The sequence below is a fragment of the Pygoscelis adeliae genome, unplaced genomic scaffold (genome assembly GCF_000699105.1).
Source record: "Pygoscelis adeliae isolate BGI_AS28 unplaced genomic scaffold, ASM69910v1 Scaffold34, whole genome shotgun sequence".
Classification (NCBI taxonomy): domain Eukaryota; kingdom Metazoa; phylum Chordata; class Aves; order Sphenisciformes; family Spheniscidae; genus Pygoscelis; species Pygoscelis adeliae.
Genome location: NW_008824658.1, coordinates 5,410,411 through 5,423,231, shown reverse-complemented (window position 1 = coordinate 5,423,231; position 12,821 = coordinate 5,410,411).

Sequence of the window (12,821 nt, the reverse complement as noted above, 5' to 3'; positions counted from 1 at the left end):
GTTAACTGTTCAAGCTGACTGCCCTTATGTTTACACGCATCGAGTTGGTGGGTTATTCAGCTTTTTTGCAAAACCACCTTATAGTGCCAACTAATTCTGTAACGGTCTGAAATGAATCTCAAACTCATTGACGTGTGTGTCAGCAATTGTAATAATCTTATCAGTTACTGCACTAACACCAACATTTCCATCGTAGTATGAGAGACATCAGTCAGTGTCTAAGCTAGGCAGATTTGTATTGCTGGGCATCGTACAACTATGTGAATGTAGTGTTGATTAAGCATCGTAGAATAAGGAACATGTAAATTAGTTTTCTTCACACTTACCTCTCTCTGAATATTTTACTCGTTCTCAATTATCTGTCAATGCATGTCTGAAGTGTCTGTTGCTATGGTGTTTTAATACTAAATGCAGAATTAAAAGGCTACACAATATTGTAATAATGAGTTGCCACCTTTTGATGTAGGGCTCCCTTCCTTAATTAATACTTTTTTTTTTTGGTAAGCAAAGAGTATGGACGCTGGTACTTCAGTATAGAAGTCAGCTGCCTCTATGGAGAAATGGACTTTTCCTGATCAGATGAAGTCAGAAGTATACATCATGTAATCTCTCGCATATTCAGATACTGGCCACTTACTGAGACAAAATACTGTACATTTTGTGTCTTAATAGTCCCATTAAGTCAGATAAATCTTGTGATCTTTAGTAGAACGATTGCAAAAGATGGGAACTAGAAGAGAAGCTGTTTACATCGGATATTTGTGTTACATCAGCATGAACAAATATTATTTCTGTATATTTGACTCATTCCAGAGTCCAGATAGTGCATGACAAAATCAGTGACGTCAGTAATACCACTATCAACAGAGGCCTACTTACTTTAAAAGTTCAATTAAATGGCTTCTGTGAAGGGTGGGATCTCATTATTAATCACCTTACATACCACAAAGCTTATTACTTGAAATTTGCTAGTTCATAGTTCACTCTGGTGGTGTAGAGAAAGCAGGAAGCGTGCAGTCTTACTGAAAGAAGAACTGTGAAAATCACATTTTGAAATCACAATGGATGCAGATATTTCACAGTCAAGAATCTTTAAAAAGCTACAAAAAGAGTGCTCGCTCACAAATATGAGGTTTTTAATATTTTCCACATACTTTGTGTCCTACGCTCTCCCCGCGAGCGTGGCACTGGGCGCCGCTTTCAGCTTGTGGGTCCAGCCTGGCGCCGTCTCCTGGCTGGCTGGGCAGGAGCACTGGTGAAGTAGGTCTATCGCTGTGCACCTGAGCACACGGCCGCGGTCCTCCTCGGTTCTGAGAGTGCTACGTATCATCTAGCAGTTCTAATCTTCAGAGCACTTTACAAATACTACCACTGCCAGGACAAATATTATCACTGTCGTTGCCAGATGGACAAACAAATTATTTCAGCCCCATTGAAGAAGCAGATACTGAAGTTAACTAACTTGCCAATCATGCCAGAAGCATTTAGAGTCAAGATAGCAGAGACCCAGTTCAATAGATAGTCGGGCACATGCTTAAATTCCTTCCTTTTAAACAAATAATGTAAACATCTGAAATGTCCTGCTGCGCTTGTGCTAGGAGGCTTTAGGCTTGCTGATTGCTGGTGCGGTGCTCCCATCCCCATAGCTCATGTTACAAGTACTTTCCTTGGAAAAGCTCTCCTATTGTTCCGTCTTTTCCATAAGCTACATTTAAGCACACAACAAATTATTAATACATACAAGCAGTTGTCATGGAGATAATATGATCCAAAGTGATTTTTTTTTTTTTATTAATAAATGACACCAACTTAGCACATCCCACATGCCTTGTACAGACAATTGCTACGTCTTTCCTGCATTAGAAATCAGATAGATATACGTATTTGCTTTTTGTGCCAGCACGCTATGGAGAAACCACTGTGTCTGGCTTTCAGGTGGTTGGCTTTAGGAATTTGAAAAATGTAGGACTTGTAAGAAGATGGGTTGGGTTTTTTTTTTCAAGTTGCAACATCTTAGCAAGGGGCTGTACTGCTCAGTTCTGTGAAATCTTAAACACAATGTGACGGCTGAATTGTGGCTAAAACCTCTGCAGGATGTATTGTCTCTCTTCATCTTGGTGCACAGACTTATGGCAAAATGCAGTAACTAATCCAAAAGAAGGCAGCTGGCTAATGTAGCTGGGGAGGCTTCAGGTTCAACCAATAAGTAGGACTCTTACCTTTATTCTGTGCCTCTTCTTCTTGTCTTGTTGTGGAGATCCTGTTACACTTAAGCCAGGCAACGCCTAACTGATGTAGCCATTCTGTAGCCTATTTATTTGAGTGAATGAATGAGATTCTCTGCATATTATAGCTATTGCATTATTTTTTTTTTAGATATTTACTCTTCAGTTAATAGTATGTCAAAGTTACTGTCGTAACGACCTTCATCTGGGCCAAGCAACTAGAGAGTTAAGCTATAGAAAGACTGCAAAAAAGGATTGCAGCAGGAAAATGTGAGGTATTCCTCCCTCACTTTCCTGCCAGGTAAATGTGTTTCCTTCATAGCACTGCCAGTATCTTGTAGTGAAGGAAGCACGAACCCAGTTGGGGAGTACTCATGACTTCTATAAGAATGTTAATATAATACCCGTGTTGTTCTGGAGATGTCACAGATGTCTTGCATGACAAAACAGGTACACACAACCTGCTAAAGATGGCTTGGCTAAACTGCTGCCTTGCCATCCAGCTCAGCATCAGCTCTCGAGCTCAGTTCCAAGCAGTGCTGTGTCCTGGCTGCTGCTTAAATGCTTCCTCTGAATAGAGAGACGGGGGAGGGAAATTTTCTTTTGAAATCTATTTGTGTATATGCTAAAGGACAAAGGAGAACCGTGATATATTCACTGCACAGGCACACTTATTCTTAGATCATGATTTTGCTTCACGGTGGCTAACAAGTGTATTATTAGCAATAGCTAGTTACAAATATTAACCTGACCTTATTTTTAACCTAATACTGAATGAGATTTCATTTTAATAGGTGGATTCACTGCTGAATTCACTGAATTCACTGCTGTGCTTTGCTCTTTGAATATTATCATTCAGAATTTCAGTGCCTTCCATCTTAGGTATTAAAAATGGGTGGCAAGTTGGATAATTATTATTGTTCCAAATCTCGTTTGCAGCCTTACATAACAGTGTTCTCACCAAAAGCCTTGTTTTAAGGGTGGAGTGGAAGAACATGCTGTAGCAACCTGAAATTATTTGCACTAGTGTAGCTGGGTTATACAGAGCCTAGACAGAACCGTCTCTTCTTTTCAAGGAAAGTTTGAGAGCTAGTTTAATATTCATGAAAATAAAGATATTAATGATATTAATGAAAATAAAAATGCATGGACTGACTCAGGTTTGGAATTATAAAGTCGTGTTGTCAGCACACCTCAGTCCCGAGCATAAGCATCCTTGGTAATCTTATATTGCCCAAGCCGAAACCACCAGTCATGCGAACTCAGTGACAGTCAAAATATTTGTGAGTGTAATAGTAGTAAATATATAAACATGCAAAATTAGGTAAATTACTTGGAAAGAGAATATCCCCAGGTAGATGGAGCTACAGTTGATAAACCTGAGCTTCGTCATTAGTAACGCTGTGTTCATAGGCAAAGTACTGTCTCTGTTTCTACTAGCTAAGACTATTTACCCCTCCAGTCCTGAGCTGGGCCACCTTTCCCCACCGTTCCTCATCATATCCATCAAACTCATGTGATTCGGGAAGGATGAAGAATGGTTGGGAAGAGGCAGTGGTCGATCCTGAGAACATGAGATACCTCCCTTCAGCTGTAACAAACTCCCCAGCTCTCCCAGTGATCACAGCAACAACAAACCCTGACCTCTTCTATTTGAATAATAGATTTTATTGTTTCATCTCCTGTTTCATTGCGTGCTGTGACCTCCCTCCTTGATTGACGTCTTTTTTCCATCAAAGCTAGCGTCGTTGTTCCCGATTACCGTTCTTCTCTATCCCTTTTCCTGTGCATAGCTTCCTTTCTTTCCCCTTTTCAGCTTCACTGAATCGGATTTAGCCAAATGATCCACACCACCTCATAAGCTCTGGAAACGTCATTCTAAACTGAAAGGCTTTTCTCCCTGAAGTTGTGTGTAAGATAAATATCACGAAAATAAAAAATACACCGTTATAAATTTGACCAATAAAGATTTCACATTTGGCAAAAGAATGAGAAATGGCCAGGAAGGGTGACCCGTTAATCTCGCTGGTAGATGGTAATGCCAAAACTCTCGGCATTTCAGCTGGAGCTGGGATCTTACCGACAGAGCGTCTAACTTCCTTTTTGATGTATCTAGCATTAGCGATAACTGCTGAGCACGTTCACTGGCAAAGTAACGCTCTCCTCGTGTTAGCCCCAGGGTGCGCATGTCCACTACATTGTATTGCTTGTCTGTCATACAGGTGCTACACCCCCCCAGGTGTTGGAAGCCCAAGCCAACAAATCCTAAAAGTTTGCGGGCTTAAAAGCTGGGCTTGTGCTGGGCTGCCCAAGTGCACGCTGAACTTCAGCTGCGTTGGCCGAGTAACTAGCTGAATTTCACTCCTAGGCGGTAAGTGCACCCAAAAGCTCTCAGTCTCTGTGTGTTCAAAGACAGGAGTTAGTACTAACCTCGCTTGCTGCTGTGCTACACAGAGATTTACTCTCAGGAGTATGTATCTAGCACAAGCATAATGTTAATTTGTACACTTCACTAGTGTGGTTTTCCTCCTCAGATTACAAACTGAAAAGATCAATGAAATGACTGTTGTTTTCATTGGATGAATAATTACTCCATAATTAAATAATGATATCAGGTGTATCATCAGAGAGAACAACTGGTTTCAGAAAACTGTCATTAACTTGAGCGATTAGAATTTTTCAGTTCCATAATGCACGTGTATTTATACAGGACTGAAGGAATGGAGAGGCGATGCAGGGTCTGTTACAGCAGTGGCTGATCTCAGCCGCGCAGAATGAAAGGGAGAAGCTTGCCAGCATCACAAGGGAGGTTCTCTGTCACGGAATCACTGGCCCAGTGCTCTGGGACACTGCACAGCAAGTTTAATTTTGATTCACGTTTTACTATCAAAAATAATCTTACAAAAAACCTGGCTGAACTGCCACAGAAGAATGTTTATTTCAGAAACGGCACCTTCCAGGGCACCAAAGCTGTAATACAAATTAGTCTCAACAGCCTGAGTGTTAAACCTACTGTTCCTGTGTTGCAGCTGTTTCTAGATGAAGTCCCCCATGTACCTTTTCATAAATTGCCCTCTCTGTCCTTACTATAGTTACACTTCCCTTGAAAAATTGTATCTATTACAGAGGAAAATCATTCATATTCATTCTTCTAGTAGTCAAAAAAACTTTATAGGTACAGCTACTACTGCTCTAATTTTTTGATGGTGTTCAATTGGAGACAGTCAGGCAAATGTACCAAAATCTATCAAGAATTACTCATGTGTAGATAATATACCAAGTGAAAGAATTTTCACAATAAAGGTGTGTACATTACAGTAGCCTTGAGATAGGGCTGACTTCTTCCAAAACAAGTTCTTCTGGTTTTATGTGACTATTTAATACACTTCTGTGTTCAAGAAAATAACCCCTGCTCTTACTCGGTACTATGAAACCAGTATAGCAGGAGGCACCATGGGCTGGCAAACAGATCAGGAGACGGGAGATGTCTCTCGTATCTGTCTAAAGATTTTCAGGGCCATTTCAACTCCCCCTTCCCCTTCTGTGCAGTGTTACAGCTACTATTAATTTTGCTAGTTATACGAGTAGATTTTTTAAACTGAAATACGCTTCCTTCAAAGTATAAGGTATCTTTAACAGAAAAGTCGTAATTATTAGGTGAACAAACTCATTATTTTCTTATGTCTGTGAATGAAAAAGCTTCTGGGCAGTGTCACTGAATGCAAATACTTGCATTTTGTTCATCTGTTTTAAATGTAAATGCTTTCTACATATCATCCAGAAGAAAAAAAAAATATATATTCCTTTTAGAGAGCATAGCCTCTCTAAAAGATACTCTGACAAAGAGTACCTATAACGTGGCTTTTCACTTACTGCATTTCTGTACCCTCTTTTGCCCCAAAAGATTCTGCAGTGTTCCATGGCTTGCAGGCACAAAGGTAATTTCACTCATCCCGAAAAGCAGCTATATCTAAGATGAAGTCAGAACTACAGCACTGGACAACAAGATTTTTAGGTGAGGGAGTGACTAACCATTTATCGGCTTGAAACCACCAATACATATTTTTAAAGTAGGGGTGCTACCAGCAAAGTACAGCTTACTGTCAAGCGAAACCATGTATGTAACAGATGCTGGCAGTCTGAGTGTAATACGTACCTGTGCGTCCAAATCACTTCTAGTCCTCTTTTTTTATGATGGGATTGTGAATTGTACTTTTTTGTTTTTGTAATTAAAGGGTGGAACAGATGGTGAGAACTTAAAGAGCTGCGTCCATTAAATTAACGTAGAGAATGTTTCCACATTGTAATTTAATATAATGGGATTTTACTTCAGTGAAATAAAACTATACAGTCTAGTGCTTGGGAATGTTTATTATATGAGAAGCTTCACCGTTAAAAGATTTCACTGAGTCATGCTATGAGTCTCTGCCAAATACCAATCATATGACCAACCCAGTTAAAAAAGGGTGTTTCTTCATGCCAATACATTTCACATGCCACCCCACAGTGAACCTTTTTTTGACTATACACCTGTGGATTTTTGGTGTGGATGTAACGCCGAAGGGGGACAACGTAATCTGACTGCATATGTTTAAAGAAAGAGTAGATATTAACAAGCACAAGCCTAGCTGGTCTAGTATTAAGAATGGGGTAATGAGAGGGGCTGGGTTTGACATGATTTCAGAGGTAGATTTAAGGCAGACAATCCAAATCAAACGTTGGTACTGGTAAAAATCAATGAATGTTTTGCCAGTTCCAGGAATCAAGACGCTACTCTTTGGATGGTAGCCAATTTCAAAAGTTCAGAGAACAAACGTTCTCCTTTCTGTTGAGACAGGGTTTTAATTACTATAGTTAAGTCAGAAAAAGAAAATCCGAAAGTAGGGGCATGAATTTTATAAGCAGCAGTGGACACTGCTAGGTTTTCCTAAATCTCAGAAAATACTTATACTTAACTGTAACTATTTGAGTGAAACTTGTCTCAGCTACATTTTGGGAATCCTGTATTTCATTACTGAAATGTTACATCAAATGTTTTGTACTAGTGATTCTTTTACTCCAGCAAGCTCCAGCTGTAGATACATAATGCTCGTCTCCCACGCAGCTCCACCATGGCTAGCAATCAATACATTGTCTTCCGCATACAAAGGCGATTCCTCTCATAATCGGACACTGGGATAGGGATGAAATCATTATGGAAAACAGTACTAGAAAGAACGCAAAGACTCACAATGGGCCCAAGTGTCTCTGTTGCAACCCCTACTCCAACTAAAATACACTACAGATTAACTTGCCTCAATGACTACTGAATACGTTAAAGGGATGAGCACACATACCATAGAAAGTTTAAATTACACTTCCCTTCAGTGTAATCTGTGAAATCACTGCTACGCTGCGTGGGAATAATTGAGAGGTCACAGAGGATTATGTGGACATTTATGTTTCAGTCTGGCTTAAGTGTGTTCAACTCCAGTGATACCAACAAAATTGTTTCCGTCTTCAGTAATACTGCATTTGCTTCTAGGACTTAATGAAAGAATAACACATCTATTAGCTGCACATATTTCTCTCTCACCGAGATCGCAGTTTTTCCAGTTTTCAGCATTCAACTACTGAAACGTCATTTCAGACATACTGAAGCTTCTCTACCCGGTGTATGGAAATGAAAAATAAGATGGTTAATAGTTTCAGAATACAACACATCCCACCTCTCTCGGAACAAAGCAGAACATCGCTTTAACGGCAACGGGTTTTGCCAGGGAACCCGATACGTGGTGCTTAAGTCTTTGCCTACTGCTGCATGAGACGAGACGTATCACTCCCTTTTTCCCCGTCTCCCTTTGTCAGGGAAGGAAAACTTTCTCTATGCTTCCTCTGTAAGCTCTCAGTGGAGGAACGTCTCCTGCGCTGGCTGTTTCTCACTTCTCTACTTTAACTATCAGCTTACCCTTCCTCCCCGTAAAAAGGTAGGGGCTTCTGGTTTGGGGAAACATTCACACAGTTGAAGTAAAACCTACGGTATTACTGAACAGTTTCTCCTTTGGCATCATATCATCAAACTGCATCATCTTCAAACTGCAGCAAAACGCATTCTATGAGATAATTAGCAGCTGTATTCAAGTGACTCGAGGGGAGATTCGAGTTCCGAATTTTGAGAGGATGTTTGTATAGCTGATGTAATTTTGTCTCATCACAGTCTGCGTAAGCTTTCTATGCCACAGAAAGGAAAGAATTAACCAGCGAGTCCAAAATACTTACACTAGGAAAATAGCTATTTCGTTTCAACAGATGGTGCGACTTCTTCTCCCTTGCATCTAAAGAATGCCCTTGAGCAGAGGTTTAAGTACAGCTTTTACTATCAGTAACACCTCACAACCAACAAGAAAGGAGATCTGTCCGCAACACTTCCAAATAACGCTTGATGTAAGGTACTCCTTGTCTAACACAGTCCCTGAAAATCAATCTTTTCACTTGGAAAATACACTTCTGCAGTTGAACAACTGTGGCGTGTTTCTTAAACATTTATCCATGTATGCAATAAAATACTTAACAATTTCAATATTAATTCCTCCGCAGAAAATCATTAAAAACAAACGTATAGAAACTGACAGCAAAGAGCAGAACTGTTTGAGCTGCGTGGTTGGTCTAACTCCGCTAGATCCTCTTGCGTAGCCCACGGCTGGTGGTGCTGCGATCCGGACGTGCCTTCAGCTGCATCAGTGAGTGCAACAGGTATTTCTGAATTGAGTAGTTATTTCCGTATTACTCACGGAAGTACCTTTCCCCCCCACCCCCAGTTTTCTTCCTGCAAGGAGGTTCCTGCTTGTGTTATGATTCCCTCTTTCAACGGTGTTGTATTTGCTCACTTCGCAGAGCGGTGGGAGGCATACAGCACATAGGCAAATAACTACTCATTTCCCAGGGGCAAAGCATTTAACAGCAGATCAGCTGATTACCTGGCCTTTTCCGACCACCCCTCTAAAACCTGGTAATTGTTTGTATCTGAACAAATGGAGCACATTTCTAAAAGAATTCAAATACCAGTCCTTTATGGGGAAAGCATATTTTAATACCAACTTTGGAACAGCATTTTCCATCAGTAGCTCTCAGTGGACTTTGCGAAGTCAATACCACTTCACAGAAGAGGAATCTGATGCGTTCAGCAGTGAGATTATTTACCCCAAACCATCTCAGCACAGCAAGGAAGGAACACAATCCAGACGTCTTCTAGGCTAGTGTCAGGTCCAGTTGGCCACTTCAAATGGAAAATATTTTGTTAGTTATTCTTGGAGGATTTGCTAGCTCTGCCTCCTTTTCACACCTTTTTTTTTTTTTTTTTTGAGCCTCACAGATACTGTTTTTCTTTCTGGGATCTTCAAGGTATGCTCTTCCATCTCCCGCGTTGGGATGCAGTGAGTGAAATCTGCTTTTCTGAGCTCTAACTCTAACCCTTAGCCCACGTAAGCTTTTTCTGGATTTGGTGACTTTAAGCCCCCGGTTCCCTACTTACCCTGAGCCCTCAAAATGATTTTTTAGATAGGATTATATGGGGAAACGCATTAGGAGAGAAAGAGATTTTAAAAATAGCCTAGCATCTAAATCTTGATGTAATCTCTTCTAATTGTCCCAGTATTTGAGCGCGGGGCATGGAGCTGTACTAGCCTAGCGTTGGTAAGGACGAGCCATGTGTAGGATGTACACTTTACAAACACAAATTTATGAAGCATTCTGAAGCGTTGGTTACACCCGGGTGACGTCATTAAAGGTTTATCTACAGTAAATCTGCTTTCTTCAGAGGGCCAGTGCGGCTTTTTCACACCCACACGTGATAACCCATAAAAGCAGCTGTGACAGTTAGTACCTGTCAAGTCAACGCTTTATTAATCGTGGCATTGCTCCTGCATAAACGGGCCGGCACCAAATCGCAGGGCAGAGCGCAAAATCGGAAGGGGTGCGCTATCCTGATGCTGAAGTGGAACAAACAGTGCAAGACTAAATAGGAAGAAATCAAGATGTGTCCAAATTGTCCTAAATTTGGTGGTGTGACTTTTTGTTGCCATGAAATGTTATCCAAAACTCTGTTCATATTTCAAGATTTTATATTGCAATTGCTGAATTTAAATAGTTACCATGCTATAAAGCCACGAAATAAAAGGACTATTTATTTTAAACTTAAACATAACAGTAGGGCTCTTTATTTTCTAACAGTTTATTTTTTTAACATTCCAGGCTTTTCATAGCTTTCTGCCACATCCTACTATCTCGCTTGGGGTGTCTGTACTTTTTATTTTTCCTAGCAATGTCAGTGACCACACCTGGAAAATGCAACAGAGGAAAGCTAAGGAAAATAAAAATTAAATATGTGACAATAAATACAAAAAGTTATCGCAATAAGAATTGGAATTTGCTTCCTCATTCCTACGGTAAACAAAGGCTTCTAGACTTCACGGCTCATGAACTCTTCCCGTTTCCTTATTGTATTAGCTTTGCTGCTCCGCAAGATTCTTCAAATGCTTTACAGACACCTCGCAATACCAGGTAATGATCGGGCAGAAATTGCTTTTCCCAGAAAACACAGGGTCGACAAGAGAGCCCCAATACCGCTTTCTATACAGGCCCAATAACACAGTGTCCATATAACCCCAAATCCTACCAGTTTCAGTTAAACATGTGGAACAGCAGTTTAGCTCACCTCCACTAGGTATTTTTCTAGTTTCAGCTTCTTTTACCACCTCTGCAGGTGATTTATCCGCAGTTCACACCCAGTGAATACCAACAACCAAGGATACTGCCTGGCCCCTCGAATCCCGCTGTAGTTACTCGGCTGTTAATGCGTAACTGTTCACCTTGCTGCAGACCCGTCATCAATCAGGGCTGGTAACAGAAAACAGCAAGATGACTACAATATACCTATTAATTTTCTGTTAGGTTTTTTTGTTTGTAATTTACGTTCTCTAAGTAGATTTTCCTCCCAGAAATGCTTGTTTGCATGTTTTCCCTAATCTTACATTACTACGCAGATTCCTCATATGTTATCTATGTATGCTAATCCCTGTAGCATGTCATTAATTCCTAGTACATTCAGTTAATTTAGACACGCATACTGGAGAAACATAATTAAAACACGACTACAGTATCATGGCTATGCAATTACCTTTTTTTTTTTTTCCCTTTTTTCTTTAGATTCTGAACGGGCCAAAGTCATTGTAGGGGGTTTCGGTTTGTAAAGCCGGGGCTGCAGTTTCATGTCCTGGGTGCAGCAGCCCCTCTTTTCCCCGTGCCCCCCTCGCTCTTCCCTCCCAGGCGACTGTCTCAGTGGTGCCACCACATCTTCGTGAGGCCGTCGCGTAGGAAAGGGATCCGAGTTCAAAATAACCATCTTTGGTACAGGTTATTTTAGTCAAGATCAAGTCCTTGACCGGGTTCACTGCACAACCCCACATGCAATTACGCCAGCACAGCTTAATGTGGGACTGGAAACAAACAACATGACTCTGGGCTGCCTAAGGCTGCGCTGCTGCCAAAAGAAACATTAATCAAGCTGTACCGAATATTCCTTTTGAAACAAATTTGAAATAAAGTTTCAGAACGCTTGTAGATGAAACATGTTTAGTTGTTGGGATAAAAGGCTGTAGCCAAAGCTAAATATGGCTTCTAATTATACAGAATAAACAGACACAAAATTAGACTCGACGAAGCCTAACTAGGTAATTTCACGGTGAATATTTAAATACTAGATATTTAATAATAATAAATAGTAATAAAAATTTTTAAATCCTTCATGCCTGTCATCCTGCTCGCCAAGCTACAGCCTACAATCACTGTTTAGGAGTAAAGGGGTTTCCTGGGCAATGGTGGACCACTAACTCTAGTACCTCCTCACATCACTGTAAAAGTACACCGAAAGTAGCTTTCGGCTAAAATGTCCCTTTTCACTCTTTCACATTAGCTTTATTTTTGTTAATGATGCTGGGGCTGGATAACTTAAGAAACAGAGGTAGTTGAGAAACCATGCCCTGTAAAAATCCGTAGTTTAAAGTTTAGCACATAAGGAAATGCCTTTTGTTCAAACTGTACGTAATGTTTTTCATCTGGCAACTGTTTTCCCTTTAAATGATAAAACGTTAAAACCTGAACTAAAAATAATCCTGTTGGCTGTTCCAGTTCAGGGCACTTCTATGAGCCAAGTTTTGTTGGTTTTTTTGCTGACTGTTATTCCAAGTTTAAGTCAGCTCAGCAATTGCTGACTCCACAATCATGAGTGCTTTCGTACAGTCTTCATTTACTTTCTTTTATTTTTGGAAACTATGACAAAACATCAGCTGGAACACTCAGTCCAGCGTTTTCTTAACATACCTGGAATAAAACAGCAGATGATCATCTGCAAGAGAAATATTCCGTAATAATGCACAGACGCCCAAAGGATGTCCCGTGTTCCCTAGCTGGAAGATCCTCTAACAAGTGAAGAAGTTTTTGATGCTGGTGTTTAAAACCACCTGTAAAATACGAACACCGTTAGACAGGAAAAGTAGGAAAGTATCAACACGAGAAGTCTTTGAGGCTGGATCCTGCGTGCGATTTCCCCCCCTGCACTTG